The sequence below is a fragment of the Felis catus genome, chromosome B3 (genome assembly GCF_018350175.1).
Source record: "Felis catus isolate Fca126 chromosome B3, F.catus_Fca126_mat1.0, whole genome shotgun sequence".
Lineage (NCBI taxonomy): Eukaryota > Metazoa > Chordata > Mammalia > Carnivora > Felidae > Felis > Felis catus.
In genome coordinates, this window is record NC_058373.1 from 58,191,606 (window position 1) to 58,209,805 (window position 18,200).

General features: G+C 42.8%; 1 protein-coding gene and 1 pseudogene across 2 annotated transcripts in view; both read right to left on the reverse strand.

The window, feature by feature from the left end:
- The window catches only part of BLOC1S6 (biogenesis of lysosomal organelles complex 1 subunit 6), a 133,986-nt gene that overhangs the window by 67,215 nt on the left and 48,571 nt on the right, over positions 1–18,200 (reverse strand). The gene's annotated exons all lie outside the window — the stretch shown is intronic.
- LOC101086234 lies at positions 1,981–17,536 on the reverse strand (annotated as a pseudogene).

Sequence of the window (18,200 nt, forward strand, 5' to 3'; positions counted from 1 at the left end):
TCCCTATATATTTTCCTGATGGAGATAAAGAGGATCAACCAGAAGATTTGTATGATGAAAACACGCACCGACTCGCATTCTCCTTTCTTAGCCACAATACCACACTTGTTATTTCCATCAAGAGCATTGATATATCAGCTGTCCTCCAACTGAGTTTTGTTAGAAAAATTACCACTCAGATTAAATACATTGGATATGACAAATTTTGCAGTTTGCTGGCAGTTTGCCGACAGTTTGCATTTTAGCAAAACCTCTGTAATTTGTGGATTTCGTTAGTTTTTACTATACATTTCCCAAGTTATCTTAAGCATTTATAAATTTAACTTCTTTTATTAAAAGCGAAGATGATGAAGCACCTGGGTGGCTCAGTCAGTTGAGCATCTGACTCTTGATTTTGGCTCGAGTCATGATCCCAGGGTCGTGAGATCAAGCCCTATGTCAGGCTCAATCCCTATGAGAGGGATTCTCTCTCTCCTCTTTCTGCCACTCCTCCATCCACACTCTCTCTTTCTCTCTCAAAATAAATAAATAAATGAACATTTAAAAAAATGAGTAAGTTCTAGAGAACTACCATACAACACTGTACCTATAGTCAACAATAATATATCAACGCTTAAAAAGTTGTTAGGAGGGTAGGGGCAACTAGGTGGCTCAGCTGGTTAAACGTCTGACTTTGGCTCAGGCCATGATCTCACTGTTCATGAGTTCAAGCCCTGTGTCAGGCTCTGTGCTGAGAACTCAGAGCCTGGAGCCTGCTTCAGATTCTGTGTCTCCCTCTCTCTCTGCCCCTCCCCTGCTCACACTCTGTGTGTGTGTGTGTGTGTGTGTGTGTGTGTGTGTGCGCGCGTGCGCGCGTGTCTCTCTCTCTCTCTCTCTCTCTCTCTCTCAAAAATAAACATTAGGGGCGCCTGGGTGGCGCAGTCGGTTAAGCGTCCGACTTCAGCCAGGTCACGATCTCGCGGTCCGTGAGTTCGAGCCCCTCGACAGGCTCTGGGCTGATGGCTCAGAGCCTGGAGCCTGTTTCCGATTCTGTGTCTCCCTCTCTCTCTGCCCCTGCCCCGTTCATGCTCTGTCTCTCTCTGTCCCAAAAAATAAATAAATGTTGAAAAAAAATTTTTTTAAATAAAAAAAATAAACATTAAAAAAAATCACAAAATATTTGTTAGGAGGGTAAATCTTATGTTAACTGTTCTTTCCACGATAAAGTAAAATACAAAAAAATTTGAATCACCAAAAGGATTCTTTGTGTGTGTGTGTGTGTGCACGCGCACGCAAAACTATTGTATTTACAAAAATGGCACAAAAGTGAATTCAACAGTCGATGCACACGAGTGTTTTATTCATCTCTTTAACAAAAGATATTCTAACACTATAGAACTGAATAAGAACAGCAGCTGTTAAGCACTAGAGTCATATAAGTTACACCAGATCAGGCAAATATTGCCCAAGTAAAATTCTATTGTTAGAGCTGAAACAGGTTTAAGGACATTCAAGTTCAAGCACAGAGATACAAATCTTTCAGAGCCCCATCTATTTTTGTTTGAAGAATGTGACCTTTCTTCCAACTTGTGGTCTTAAACTTCTGTTTTACAAAATCCAAAAGGAGGGGTGCCTGGGTGGCTCAGTCAGTTAAGTGTCTGACTTTGGCTCAGGTCATGATCTCACAGTTTGTGAGTTCAAGCCCCGCCAGGGGCTCTGTTCTGCCAGCTCAGAGCCTGGAACCTGCTTCAGACTCTGTGTCTCCCTCTCTCTCTGCCCCTCCCCTGCTCACGCTCTGTCTCTCAATAATAAACATTAAAAGAAATTTTAAAAAAATCCAAAAGGAAAATGCAAAAGAAATTAATACAATAGAGGTTATTTTATTTATTTTATTTTTTTAATGTTTATTTTTTGAGAGAGACAGAGAGAAAAAAAAAATGGGTGGAGAGGGGCAGAGAGAGAGAGGGAGATACAGAATCCGAAGCAGGCTCCAGGCTCTGAGCTGTCAGCACGGACCCCGACATGGGGCTTGAACTCAGGAGCTGTGAGATCATAACCTGAGCTGAAGTCGGAGGCTTAACCTACTGAGCCACCTAGACACCCCGTGGTTATTTTAAATAAGAGTAACATACAGAGCTGAATTAAGATGAATTAAAGAAAGCCAAAACATTACAATCATAAAACTTGCTTGTTACTTGTTGGAACCAGTCCTACACTAGGAGTTAGGTAATATACACAATTATTTTCAAGCAGATTACTTTATGTTGCTCAAACACGTTCTCTTTATCAGCGCACTGTTAAACTAATCAAAAACTCTCCACGCGTATATTTCCTTACAATAGCAGCACACACTACTGCTACCTGCAAAGCTCTCATTCTCAAATGACTTAGTGAATGAAAGGAAATGAAAAGCAGAGAAATAACAAGGAGAAATAATGAGAATTAGAAGATTCATGCAGTTCAGCTCTTTTAATCAGCCAGCCAGCTTGCTTGCAGCAAGGGATGGTTTCTGTGGAGGAAGTTTCTGTGGAGTGGGAATGCGGTCATCAGTGACTTGTCTTAGTCAGAGCTGCAGTAGGAAGCTGCTTGCTTTTCAGTTGTGTTTTAGCCAGGTTGTAATCCCTGGCATCAAAGTATTTTTGCCCTTTCTGCAATCGTTTTCTTAAGAAATCTAAACCTCCAGGCTTTTGTCCCAGATGACGATACCTTGGTTTTAATTTTGCTTCCTCGGCTTTCTCTGGACTCGTCACTTTATCTTCCATTGCCTTCTACTCCTCCGTGGAGGCTGCCTTGGGGACCTCCATGGACATACTGCTTCCTGTTCCCCTGCTTCTCTTCATCAGAAGGATTCTACCAAGTATCAGGGTTAAAGACTCCAAGTCCAGGACTCTAAAGTGTGGGATACATACCTTGTTACAGCCATGAGATACTGGATTTGGAGATTTAAACCCCACACACCCTTGGTCGAAACCAAGCAAAGGAAGGAAATGTAACAGTACAAAAACAAAAAAAAAAAAAAAACAACAAAAAAAAAAACAAAAAAAACCCCATGAATCAGACTTGGTCAGCTCTGTGGTGACATTAAGGCCTGAGAGTGGAATAATGCAATTTACAAACTTCTCTTTTGTAACAATATTTAGGAACAGTGAATTTCTTCACTATAAATCAAGTGTAAGATCCTGACACTTATATGTAACACAGTGCAATCACATTTGGCTGTTCTGTGGCAAAGAGGAAAAGAGGGAACACTCAGAATCGCTGTAGCTTTGAACCTGCAAAATATTCTGCACACTTTCATATTCAGTACATGCCCCTCAAAAAAAATCAAGCCATATATAGAAGTGAATGCAGTTAATCATCAGAATCCTCCTCTCCTCCTCACCCCTCATCCCTATACTTTGGTATCACTTTGATATGTATCCTTCCTGTTTGTATGCACATATACCTACATGCAGTATATACGTGATTAGGTATTATCCTAACCACATCATTCTTGATTTGCCTTTCCTACTTAAAATTTCTATTGGCTACATAGTATTACATATGACAATTTCAGCAATCACTCATTGAGGGGATACGTTTCATTGTATTTCACTTCTTTTTTCTATTTTTAAACTATTATTTTTAATCTATACAAGTAAAACTTGCCCATATTTTTAAAAATTCAGACCGTATAGATGTGTGTAAAATGAGAAACAAAAACATCTCCTACCTCTCATCCCCACCAACCACATCACTGCCACACCCATTACTCAGAGGTTTTTTATCAATACTTTCTGTTTTTTGGGTTTTTAAATTTAAAAAAAAAATTTTTTTTTTCAACGTTTATTTATTTTTGGGATAGAGAGAGACAGAGCATGAACGGGGGAAGGGCAGAGAGAGAGGGAGACACAGAATCGGAAACAGGCTCCAGGCTCTGAGCCATCAGCCCAGAGCCTGACGCGGGCTCGAACTCATGGACCGCGAGATCGTGACCTGGCTGAAGTCGGACGCTTAACCGACTGCGCCACCCAGGCGCCCCTAAATTTTTTTTAACGTTTATTTATTTTTGAGAGAAAGAGACACAGTGTGAGCAGGAGAGGGGCAGAGAGAAAGGGAGACACACAATCCAAAACAGGCTCCAGGCTCTGAGCTGTCAGCACAGAGCCCGAAGTGGGGCTCAAACTCTCGAGCAGCGAGATCATGACCCTAGCTGAAGTCAGATGCTTAACCCACTGAGCCATCCAGGGGCCCCAATAGTTTCTGTTTTAAATTCTACTACTGTTTACCACTGAAACTATATGTAATATATTTACACCCTTTTTTCTTGATTTATCAACTATAGATATTAGTTATTAACTCCTCATAATGAAAAATCAGGACCGTTTTATTTAAATTTGTAAATTCAGGGGTGCCTGGGTGGCTCAGTCAGTTAAGCATCTGACTTTTGATTTTGGCTCAGGCCATGATCTCATGGTTGGTCCTGGGATCAAGCCCTGAGTCAGGCTCCACGCTGATTGTCGAGCCCGTTTGGGATTCTCTCTCTCTGCCCCTCCCCTGCTCTTTCTCTCTCAAAATAAATAAATAAACATTTTTTAAAAATTAGTAAATTCAACACATGGATGAAAATGAAATACGGCATTTAGCTGTTGAATAATTCCAACCTGCTGCTAGTAACGAATCATCTTTTGCGGTAACACAACCTGGTTGCTACAAACACTAGTTTAATTTGAGAAATACAGTAGTTTAGTAGTAACTTGGATTTAGACACCGATAAACTCCTTCAGGGGACGGGAATGCCTCAGTTCACATCATGGTCCTGCTGCAGATTAACTCTGTGACTGTAAACACATTGCTTAACCTCACAGTGCCCTAGTTCCCTATCTCTTCAAGTAGGAATGATAACTGTATCTCACAGATCTGAATAAGAATCAAATTAAATAAATTGTGCCTTTGAAAATGAGGCATCCTTAGTGCCTTTCCCTTTAGCCATCTGTGCCACTCCTGGGGCTGGTGCCCGGCAAACACGGCAGAGCCCGGCAGATAGGTCAGGCCGCGAGGTCAGGAATCCTCCCTGTGCCCATGCCTTGCTGCTTCTCAGGTTTCAAGCCCCTAAGAGATCTGATGGGATGGGGGGGGGGGTGCCAGCAGGAGTGGAAACTGAACCAGCATTTGAGTTAGCAGGGTCTCTCATGTACCCCAAGAATGGGCAGTCCTAAAGCAAAACCAGAAGCTGCAAGCGGGAGAGACAGATGCCTGTTGCCAGGGGTGGTAGCAATAGAGGCACCAATCCCCTCAGCCTGGAGCAGGATTTAAGTATCTGACAGGGGACAGGGAGCGCGATGGGAGCAGCCGTGGATGTAGGAATCAGATTTCTAAGTTTCTGAGACAGTCCCAGGAATTAGGTCCCGGGACATGAGAGCAGAAGGGGAGAGAGGAGCGCCCGGTTGCAGACAGGAATATGTCATTGTCCTGGGTGACCCAACAGTCTTCCATCGACTTAGCTCTCCGCCTTGGATGCCTCGTTAACTTAACTTGCACGAGGTAACCTGACGATTTTGTATTTCTTTCTGTAAATTATTGTCATTTCCTTTATTGTTTTAATTTTCATGTTAAGAAAAATTTCAAACACACAGAAGTAGGGAAATAATATAATTAGTATATAACATATGTAAGGTACAAATAGTATAAAATACCCATTAACCAAATTCAATCATTATTATCAAGATTTTCCCACACCTGCTTCACTTAAAAATTTTTTTAAATGTTTATTTATTTTTGAGAGAGAGAGAGTGAGTATGAGCAGGGGAGGGGCAGAGAGAGAGGGAGACACAGAATCTGAAGCAGGCTGCAGGCTCTGAGCTGTCAGTACAAAGCCTGTTGCAGGGCTCGAACCCACAAACTGTGAGACCATGACCTGAATGGAAGTCAGACACTTAACTGACTGAGCCACCCAGGTGCCCCAAAACTAAAATATTTTAAAGCAGATAGATAGACCCAAGTCACTTCATCCCTACTCATTTCAGTATGGATCTTTAAAACATATGTACATGGGGCGCCTGGGTGGCTCAGTCGGTTAAGCGTCCGACTTCAGCTCAGGTCACGATCTCACGGTCCGTGAGTTCGAGCCCTGCGTCAGGCTCTGGGCTGGTGGCTCAGAGCCTGGAGCCTGCTTCCGATTCTGTGTCTCCTTCTCTCTCTGCCCCTCCCCCGTTCATGCTCTGTCTCTCTCTGTCTCAAAAATAAATAAAATGTTAAAAAAAAAATTTTAAAAAATAAATAAATGCAACATATGTACACTTTCCTACATACCCTCAATATTCTGCTTTGTATTTATTACTCTCTGTGAGCTAGTTAATAGGAGATGAATATATCCTCAGGGTGTCAACAAAATCAAGTTTCTGACTCTGATGCACAGCAAACGCACTGAGGTGGATGTGCCTGTGAGGACTCTTCTGGTCACCAGGATCCCTTTGCGTGAGCATGGTCTGAATTACAACAATCCAGGCACTCTCACTTCTCATGTGCCTACACACGCACACACTGTGCATACACAGACACACACACAGACACACACACACACACACACACACACACACACATAAAACTAAAGCAGAAATGAAGTAAGCGCCTTCTACACAGTGAAACAGGCTGTCACTGCAGCAATTCTGGTAGGCCATCAAGATAAATGGGGATGCTACCCAGAGAACACCAATGCAAAGTATCATCTATGCTGGCTTGGGAAAGAGAAAACAAGAACGTCAGAGAGCTAGGAAAGTACTGGCTGTTGGAAAGGGAACCGAAAACCATAAGCCACACTAACAGAGGCAGTGTGTCATGCCAGAGAGAAATTCTGCTGGTTCCACCTTATCACTTCTATCCTGGTGTGTGAGAATCTCATTCATCTTCCCTTGCCTTCCTCGCCATACCCACTGGCCTCCTCCTGACCCATGGGTCCCCAAGGCAGTGATTTCATAGGAAGTTCTTCTCTTTCCCATCCTTTCTCTCCATCTTCCCTACCTCCAAGCCCTCCTCTCCAAATGCCTCTTCTATTAACTACCCAGTGCCTTAATTTTATTATTTCTTTCTTTCTTTCTTTAATTTTATTTGAGAGAGAGAGAGAGAAAAAGTGCGCACATGTGTGTAAGTGGGGGAGGGGCAGAGAGAGGGAAAGAGAATTCCAAGCAGCTCCACACTGTCAGTGCAGAGCCTGACACAGGGCTCAACTTCACAAACTGTGAGATCATGACGTGAGCCGAAATCAAGACTCAGAAGCTTGAACGACTGAGCCACCCAGGTGCAACCCCCACCCCCAATGTCTTCATTTTAAACTAATTTTAAGCACTAAAGACACATTTCTTTGGCCTAAGACACATTCAACACATAGCACAGTGTCTGGTATACAATCTCTGCTATGATCTGAATGTGTGTGTCCCCCAAAAGTCACCAGTTGGAATCCTAATGCTGAAGTGATGATGTTACAAGATGGAGACTTTGGGAGGTGATTACGACACAAGGATGGTGCCTAATGCAGTTGGAATCCTAATGCCGAAGTGATGATGTTACAAGATGGAGACTTTGGGAGGTGATTACGACACAAGGATGGTGCCCTCATGAATGGGATTCATGTTCTTACAAAGGAGGTCCCACAGACCTCCCTACCCTTCCTACTCTGTGAGGACCCAGTGAAAAAGCAATGGCTATGAATCGGGAAGAGGGTCCTCACCAGAAGATGACCCTGCTAGTGCCTTCATCTTGGACTTTTTTTGTTTGTTTATTTATTTATTTTGAGAGAGAGAGAGAGAGAGAGCAAGCAGGGGAGGGGCAGAGAGAGAGAATCCCAAGCAGGCTCTGCACTGTCAGCATAGAGCCTGACATGGGGCTTGAACCCACGAACCGTGAGGTCATGACCTGAACTGAAACCAAGAGTCAGATGGTCAACTGACTGAGCCACCCGGGTGCCCCTTGATCTAGGACTTCTAAGCCTCCAGAACTGTGAGAAGTAGATTTCTGCTGTTTCTATGACACCCAGCCTGTGGTATTTTGTTATAGCAGCCCAAACGGAGTGAGATAGCCTGTTGAGAAATATTGGTTAGGGGCACCTGGGTGGCTCAGTAGGTTAAGTGTCTAGTTCAAGCCCCACATCCAACTCTGTGCCAATGGTGCGGAGCCTGCTTGAGATTCTTCTGTCTCCCTCTCTCTCTCTGCCCCTCCTGCTTGCTATCTATCTCTCTCTCAAAAACAAACAAACAAACTTAAAAAAATAGACATATTGGCTGGATGGATGGATGATGAGTGGTTTTAAGTGAAAGGGTAATACTTTACAACCCACATGAGTTCTGATGGAACTTTGCTATGACACTGAGGAGCCATTAGCCAAAATGGGCAACTAGTCATCATAGCTGGCTGTTCACTTGGGAGGTTACCAGAGTGAAAATGCGATACACGTGCCTTTCCCAGCACCACCAGCTACCAAGCATAAGAAGGGAAGAAAATGTCAGGATGGAAAGATGATGGGCACTGGGCTGGGGGAAACCTGAATGCAAACCTTGAGTCCACCATCTTCTAATAACATGGCTTTCAATAAATTATTTAAAGACTTCATGTATCCTTGGGTGCCTGCGTAGTTCAGTAGGTTAAGTATCCGGCTGTTGAATCTGGCTCGGGTCATGATCTCAGGGTCATGGGACAGAGCCCTGCATGGGGCTCTGTGCTGGGCATACAGTCTGCTTGAGAGTCTCTCTCTCTCCCTCTCTCTCTCTCTCTCTTGTGTCCCTGCCCCTCCCCCTACTCTGCTCTCATACACACACACACTCTCTCTCTCTCAAAAAAAAAATTTCATTTATCCCATGTATAAAATGGGGATAATAGTGTCCACTATGCAAGGCTGTTATAAGGATTAAATTAAATGATGTATTTAATTAAAGTTCCTAGCACAGTGCTTAACACATTTTGGGCTCAAAAATCTTGTAATTTTTATGACATGATAATTATTATCATTAAGAAATCTCTGGAGAGAACCTAGGAAGTTATGGTTTATTTGTGAAATAAGCATGGTAAACACTTAAAGTTAACTTTAGACAAAGATGGTCAAATGGTATCTGTAAAAAGAAAAATTAATTTACTTAATTTTTGAGGAAGTAAATAGTGTGTAGGTAAAAGGGAACTGCTTTATATTTTCTACCTTAACACCTTAAAAAACCTTTGACAGATTTCCAAAGGAGAGGCTGAAATAAAAGTCACATAAGATTGGAATGTTTTGTGAGGCCATAAGGAACTAAGCAAACATAAGCAAACATAAGGAAGCAAAAACAATGGGTGGAGCCTGTTGATTCCAGCCAGGGGAGGGAACTAGAGGGCCCAAGTGACAGGTCTTAGAAAGGCAGCAGATATATGAAGGGTGTACTCATCATATTTCTAATTCTGGGTTTCTCGAAGGAAACAGTGCAGTTCTCTTCAGGCAGCTGGAGTCCTATGCACTTGGGATATCTGAGCAAGTGGTAGTTAGACATCAGACAACCAGAGAGTTGACAGCAATGAGAGGAAGTGGGGAAGGAGCCTGGCATTAATCTAACAGTGACTGGAGCAAGCCATGTGCCAGTTACATCTTCTCATTTAAGTCACCACAACCCACTGATAGTAACTCTTATCTCCGTTTGACAGAGAAGGAAACTGAAGCTCAAAGAGATCTTAAAATTCAAGGTCTCTCTGCTAATAAGGGGAGGGAGCTATTATAGACAACAATGCCCCGCCAATAAGCTGAGGTCTGCTGTGGATCTGGTTCCTCTGTTCAACAAATGCTTTATTGAGCACCTACTGCGTGCCAGGCACAGGGTCAGGTGCAGGAGATATGAGCAAAGATAGACAGCCCCCAGTCTCATGGAGCATAAAGCCTAACAAGGGAGTGAGAAGCAGCCACTAGTCAAATAATGCCACTAATGAAGATAAATTTACAAAGTGAGACATGAGCATATGTAACGAATGGACTTGTCTAGACTTGGGGTGGGATGGATGCCATGGGGGAGAGTGGCTCTAGACTTTATCTAGAATTTATCTATTTACCTATTTATCTATTTACCTAGAGTAGGTAAAGGAGTGGTGAAAAAAACCATGCCATATAAGGCAACTGCAATTACAATGTATATCACTTATATGTATAAGTGATCAGGAGGAGGGAATGAGCAGTGAAATCTCGAACAACACTTCTAACTAGTGATGAGTCTAGATCATGGCCAGCAAACTACAGCCCACAAGCCAAATCCAGCCTACACCTGTTTTTGTGCATCCCTTGAGCTAAGAATGGTTTCTCCATTTTTAAATGGTTGAAAAAAATCGAAAGAAGACTAATATTTTGTGGCAGGTGAAAAGTATATGAAATTCACATTTCAGTGTCCAGTGTTTTATGGGAACATAGCCATACTCATTTGCTTATTATCACCTACGGCTGCTTTCACAAGGGCAGAAGTGAGCAAATTCGACCAGCACCAAGGTATCGCTGCAAACCGGAAATTATTTATTATCTGGCCCTTTATAGAAAAAGTTTGCCAATCCTTGGGCTAGTCAGAAGAGCCTATAAATCTGACTCTGTGGTCAGACAACTGACGAGTGAGCTTTAGTGGGAACAAGTGCAAAGTAATGCACTTTGGGATAAAAATATCCCGACTATTTATAAAATGAAGACAGGGCTCTGAGCTGCGAGGTCACAACTCAGAACTAAGCACAACTGGGAGAACTAAAGGCAGTAACAGTAATACTAAGTGATAAAAATCAGCACGCCATGGATGGAGGTGGTTATCTGAAGACTTTACCAGATGGGGGCCTGGGGAATGATTTCAGAAAGACTAAACTAAAATTGAACCAAGAAGAAAGGCTATATTCTTTTCACTTTCGCTCAAAAGTTATATATAGATATCAACAGTCTGAATGGAATCTGGGGGGGGGGGGTTAGTAATAAAGAATTAGAATTTATGCTGTATATACAGGACTAATCAGGGGTGGGTTATCATCTAGACTTTGTCTTATCCAATTCTATAGCTTCAGTGCCTACTTTAGTGACTGGCATATGATAAACACTCAAATAACATTTGTGGAAGGGAAGAAAGAGAAGAAGGAAAGAGGAAAGGGAAGGAAGGGGCACCTGAGTGGCTCAGTTGGTTAAGTGTCCAAGTTTGGCTCAGGTCATGATCTTGCCATCTGCCAGTTTGAGCCCCACATCTGGCTCTCTGCTGTCAGTGCTGCCTGCTTCAGGTCCTCTGTGCCCCTCTCTCTCTGCCCCTCCCCCACTCATGCACATGTGTGTGTATGTGCACTCTCTCTCAAAAATAAACTTTTTTAAGTTTAAAAACAAAAGGGAGGGAAGAAAGAAGGGAAGGAGAGGAGGAAAGAGGGAAAGAAGGAGGGAAATTGGGCAGAATCCATTGGGTTTGAAAGCTGAATGGCAGTTAGCCAGACACTGAGAAGGAGGAAGAACACCCCAGCAGGGAAAAAGGAACACAAAAGGCCAGGAGAGGCCATGAGGCCTGTAAATGATGTCACTGAAACCCCCCAGCCACCTTTGTTCTAGCTGTAAGGTAACTTGGTTTCTCATATTCACTGGTCCTGTGAAGAGGGCATCCAGGGCAGTAAGAGAGTTGTACCCCAGGATAATTAAGCAATCAACCACACAGTAATTTACTCAGTCTCTTGGGGCAGTCTGGCATACACTGACTTCCCCAGCCTCACCCTCAGGCAGAGTTTCCACACCTGCAAAGTTACAGAACTGACTTGGGATCTCCGCGGCTCTAACAGGGTCATGGTACCTTGGGGGTCCTATCTGAGGTAGTTGGCCTCCCTCTCAGACACCTTTGACCTCTTCCATTTCACTGTAACAGGAGGCACATCCTGAGAATTCCCTGAGAACACCCAGCCCAGTGTGCTGCAGGGCCCAACAGGAACAAGGTGTCTTGCCCAGGTAAGATACTCTCCCTGCCCAGCAATATCACGGTTACAGAATCTATTCTTGCTACAAGGTAAACTCATCCCAGTAAACTGTGGCCTCAGGTCTTGGAAATACCCTCCATCCCGAGTAAATCAGGACAGCTGGTTGCCTGCCAGACCGGTTCCTCATTTACAATGGGCTTCTTACCCTACTGTTCCCCAGACTTCACCTGGACCTGCTCCAGAGTTTCTGCTACCTTAAGCCCACTGTAGAGGCAGCTTTTAGGCAACATGCCTGAGCAATGGAAACCTCAGTAAGGTAAAAGGGCCCACAGTGACCACCAGGCTAAATGCAAATAGGCCCATTAGGTGACCCCCCTCAAAATAGCCTTAAGACCTAGTTGACAACTGAGCTACTTACAATGGGGCACAGGTACCAAAAACAAGGTACCAAAATTCCACACATTCTCATACCTCCCCACCTTCCCCCCTTAACTACACCCCACCCCCCCACCCACAGCCCCCTATCAAACAGTCTCTCCTTTGCTGTCCTGCCTGTAGCTCCCTTGCGGTGTATTTAATAAACTTCTATCTCCTTTGTTCTGCCCAGGGTGAATTCTTTCACCACCCACATCACAGGCCTCCACCCAGTTGGGTTGCCCCACACCCACACTCAGAATATTCAGGGTAGCTCCTTCTTGGGGTGTGGGGGGGGAAGCTCACAGTGCGGGCTGGGTGGGTCACTGGGAACAGGATTAAGATCAGAGACTGGGAAACTGAGAAGGGGTTCCCAAGGAACCTCAGCTGCTGGAGAGTTGGTTGTTAAGACACCTGTCTTTCATCTGTGTCTATTTGTTTCTGTGCATACAATGAGGATTAGACAGTATCTAGTATCAGGAAAAAACTCTCATTCTCATCGTTTCTAGTATTCTGAGGTGAGGAAGGCCTACTAATGGGAAGACTGCCTTAAAGCCTATTTGTAAGTGAGTAGAATGTGAGTTAGTAAAATATAAATAACAAAGAGGAGAGTAAAACTTGGTCGATCAGTATAAAACAGCTGTAATAATTACAGTAATTTATACCTAATTACCATATGGCATAGTGATTATGAGGCATTACCCGGTCATGTAAAACATAGACCAAGATCTTTGTGATTAGGGTACTAACTTCTGCTCATTCAAGCATGCTCCTATCTATAGTCATTTTAAAACCATTAGAGGTCATTTAGGTTGGCTTGGTCTTGGGTTTTTTGCTTCAGGGAATACAAGTTAAACAACAGGTGAATTTGTTACATTTGATTCTGGGAAGATCCATATAAGGATACTTCTAAAAAAAATAATTAATGCCATCTTTATTTATAAAGGAATTCTGGGAAAAACTCAAAGCACTTTGCAGATTTTAATCTAATTAATCCTCACAATAACCCTGGGAGGGAGTTTTTATACAATGGCCTTCATTGTTTAAGGCCACCAGTTCTAAGAGGTCACAAGAGTCACTTTGTCCGCAGTTGCTTCTCTGTCTTGGTTTAATTCATAAAGGTTATAATGTTCTCTGAAATAAGTCTACTGTAAGTATAAACTGAGTATTAGTGTTTTAATCATCTCCAATCAGTATGAGACAGATTAATCTCACCACTAAGAATTTCTTAGAAATTAAACATCAGTTTCAAGAAATACAAATGTTTTTTAGAGGGGAATTTAAAGTTATGAATGAACTATGATTAAAATATTTTTTCTTTCTTTCTTTTTTCTTTCTTTCTTTCTTTCTTTCTTTCTTTCTTTCTTTCTTTCTTTCTTTCTTTAATGTTTATTTATTTTGAGAGAGAGCACGAACTAGGGAGAGGCAGAGAGAGAGAGAGAGAAAGAAAATCCCAAGCAGGTTTGATGCTGTGAGTGTTGAACCCAATAGAGGGCTCGATCCCATGAACCGCAAGATCATGACCTGAGCCAAAATCCAGAGCAGATGCTTAACTGACTGAGGCACCCAGGTGCCCCAGATGGTATGGTTTTTAATAGCTCTCTCTAGTAAAGTAAGTAAGGGAATGTTTTCACATGCAAAATTTCATTGGATTCTTACAGTGTTCCTGTGACAGAGGTAGGACAAATACTATTTTCCACTTTTACAGCCAAGAAAGTGAGTTCAGCAACAGTATGGTGCTGGGGATCACTGTGAAAGGATGGCAAAATTAGAGGCTGAAGGAACTTCTCTTGTCTGTGATGGATTCCTAAAGCCTGTCCAAAATCAGCGTTCCACCCTCACCTTCAAGCTGTTACCTCCAGACTCCAGGGCGGGTGTGCTTATGTGTTAAACCCATCCCAGCTCCTATTCCCTCTAATTTTAGCCAGATATGGTTAGAGAAATTCACAGGTACATTTCCTTTAAAAAGTAAGGAAAGACAAAACAAAGGTATGAAAACAATGAACTTGATTCAGCGTTTTAGCTCACAGGTTGGTTTTCCTGACAGATACATGGGTGTGGCCCAGAGACCCTCTCCTTTATCTTCTCACTGTCCAAGAAGGCAACTTGCCTGTCCTTGGGCAATTCTCTTACCTACTTTGCATCCTTCTCTTCCCCTGGAGGAGGGGTTAAACTGACTCTCCAGCCACTCTGTTAGCATAGCACTCCATAGAAAGAAGAAATTATTATACTCCCCATAGTTGTGTATCACATCACTAGCCCTTGTCCATTTGTATCTGATAGCTTTCAACCCCTCCTGAAAAAGATAAGGAGTCACATTCCAAATGCATCCTTTGGAAATCTCCTACAATCATCTATTCCAATGGAGAAAGGAATTCTCAGGTTGGGAATATGCAACATGTGAGCCTGTCAAGTAAGTGGCACCTTTCCCCATACCTCGATTTTTAAAAACTTTTCCACTTTTTCCTTTCTTTTCCAAGAAGGATTTCACAGGGTGATGTTGAAGTCTCAAGGTGCTGGCAAGTCTTTGATATATGGAACAGGGATTTCTCCCAGCACACCTGAAGGAGTCTAGGTGCTTTTCTGCACATCATTCCATTTGTCTGTGAAACTGAGAGGACAGTGCAGGCTAGCGGTTGAGAGCTTGAGCTCTGAAACCAAACTGATCTGGAATTGAACTCCTGCTCTGTTTTTTAGCTGCATGACTCCAGTCAATTTACTTCACTTCCCTGAGACTCCACGTCTTCATCTACTTAAAAAAAATATGAGCTGTCATCGATTGAGCACTTACTATGTGCTAGGAACTACATATGCTATGTTTTACATGCTTTACATGCATCATCTCATTGAATCCTCACCACAGCCTCGTGAAGTGGGTACTCTTATCATCCCCATTTTATATGTAAGAAAATTGAAGCACAGATTGGTTACTTTTCCAGAGACGATATAACTAAATGGTGAAACCAGGATACAAATACGGTCAGACTTTAAGACCCATGCTTTGAATTCTTAACTTCCCCTCTAATGGAAATCAGGTCCCCTGCAGAGGTGCTTGGTGCATAAACAAGCCCCAAGTAAATGTTAGCTGTGGTATTATTTTCAGCATTGTCATTTGTCCCAAGAGATATCTGGGCCACAAAACAGGTTTTGACGAAGGATATTTGGGGGCTATTCTCGTTGACTGCTGGAGTGTGTGTCTTGCAAATGTCAGACTTCTGGTATTACCTAAACAGTTTGTGTGTTAGGGGTTACCTGGGTAAGAAATAGGATAAATGGTTGGCAACTTTTTCTATTTGCCCATGCAAAAAAGTTCTTCAACTGGAAAGAAGTATTAAGTCTCTTATAAAAGAATGGCATGGTGAGCAATAGCTAGCTGAATTGCAGGCAGTACCCAGATTATAAATGGATTATTTTTCAAAAGTTCATTTGTCTGTTGTTATAAATTCTGAATACATAGAAATAAGGTTGCAAATTCCAAGACTATTTACAGAAGTCTATTTATTTAGCCCATTTTAAAGTTCAGTGATAGAAATCATGCCACTAGCCCAAGGACAGGCCTAGGAACAAGGGCGCGCGTGATAAAAGAATAAGAAAAGTGTCTTTCCTGGTACAGAGCAAAGTTGAGATTGAGTATATTCATTATCTATTGCTGTGTAACGAATTATCCCCAAACTTACCATACTAAAACAATGAACATTATTATCTCAGTCTCTGTGGGTCATCTGGGAGTGGCTTAAATGGGAGCTTCTGCTCAGGATCTCTCATGGGGTTTCAGTCAACATCTCCTGGGCTACAAACATCTGAAGGTTTAACTAGGGTGGAGGACCTGCTTCCAATACGGCTCATTCACATCGCTGCTGGCAGGAGGTCTCCATTCTCATCACATGGGCCTTTCCTTGGGGCTGCTTGAGTTCCTCGTGACATGGTAACTCTGGCTTCTCCCAGTGCTAGTGATCCAAGAGAGAACAAGCAGGCAACTACAGTGCCTCTTATGACCTAGTCTTTTAAGTCATCTACTGTCACTTATGTCACATTCTATTCCTTGTAAGCCATTATGCTATTCAATAAGAGCAGCTCACATTCACTGGGAGGGAGATTAAGCTCTACTTCTGGATGGGACAAGTATCTGAATTTGTGAACATACATTAAAATCACTATATAGTTTTTGTTATCCACCCATCACTCTGTCCAGATACCCAGCGATACAAAATAGTAAAAATAAATGGGGACGCAGAACTGCACCCCTTCCCAACAAAGCTTACTGTAAGTACCCAAAACAATCCATGCTCCTGCTTCAACTTTCCTTGAAAACATCTATCCCCTTTCCTTGGATGGAATCCTATTTGAAGAACTCATACTAAAGAGAGAGCAATCACACTCCTGACATAGTTGCTTTGTTCATTTATCTTTCTCACTAGCAGAATTTCAAGCAGTATAACAAATGAAAAACCACTAACCTACTCCCACATTGGGTGGATTAAGATATTTGGGGTTAGGAAAGCACTACTCACTAAGCACTCTCCCTTCAGCTGATAATGAACTGAGGGCCCTGATTATTGAATAATTTCCTAGGCAAGACTTCCCTCCCGGGTCTTGGGAACCATGGGATCTCTGATCCAGGTTTCCTAACCTGACTCCCATGGCTGCAGCTCTGTGGGGATATGGTGGGCATTCAAAAGTGAAAGGATTGCTGGGGAGTTCAAAGGCAGTTGGTGCTCTTGCACCCAAGGCATGCAAGATTCGAAAGTGCATTCTAAATCTTCAGAGGAAAATGATGTTCCATGTGACTTTTATTGCAGATTTTGTAACTTGAAATTTGGCAATCCATGTAGACTACTATCCAAATATGACATCCATTAACACAGGATAAATAGAGGAGTTTGCACTACAAGTCAACTCTGAGTGGAAGCTAGGGGGTTGATCTATGAGTTCTGACAGTGTTGCTGTTTTAAATCTTACTTGAGTCTTAAACCCATTTAGAACATGATGAAAGCTAGGGGACTTGACTCAAGAAAACCCATATAAGCCACAATATTTTGCACATGAATTTAAGGCTTCTAGAAGCCCCTAAAACCCATTCAAGGGCTCTGGATTAAGAATCTCTTAGACTTTCAAGGGAGAAGAGGAGTGGGGAGGCCTATTGCCATTCCATTCTGCTATTATTTTTTAAAGTTTATTTATTTGAGAGAGAGAGACAGAGGGACAGAGCATGAGCAGGAGGGGCAGAGAGAGGGAGACACAGAATCCAAAGCAGCTCCAGGCTCAGAGCTGTCAGCACAGAGCCCAACACGGGTCTGAAACTCCAAGCTCATGACGTGAGCTGAAGTCAGGCTTAACCCACTGAGCCGCCCAGGCACCCCTCCATGTTACTATTAAAAGTTAAATCTTTAAAAAAAATTTTTTTTTAGATATTTATTTTTGAGAGAGAGAGAGGTTGAGAGAGAGAGAGAGAGAGAGAGAGAGGGAGGGAGAGAGAGAGCGCATGAGTGTGAGCAGGGGATGGGCAGAGACAGAGGCAGTCACAGAACCTGAAGCAGGCTCCAGGCTCAGCTGTCAGCACAGAGCCCTAAGCAGGGCTGGAACCCAGGAACCACGAGATCATCCGGGAGATCATGAGCTGAGCTGAAGTCAGACGCTTAACTGAGCCACACCCAGACGCCCCAAAACTTAAATCTAAATCAGAAACTGCTTCTCAGAACTTCTTTTAAATTTGTGGTTGTTAACAGAACCAAAGGCCAAAACGAACACCCCTACTAGATTTTCTGCTTGGGTTTAGTCTATGTTATATGGAGGGAGAAGGGACACTAAGCGAACACACAGGATAACACATACTTGCTGAAAAGCAATAGTAAATATAAAGCAGGCCATAGAACTGCTGACCATAAGCTTTGCTTGCCCTCTCACCCGTG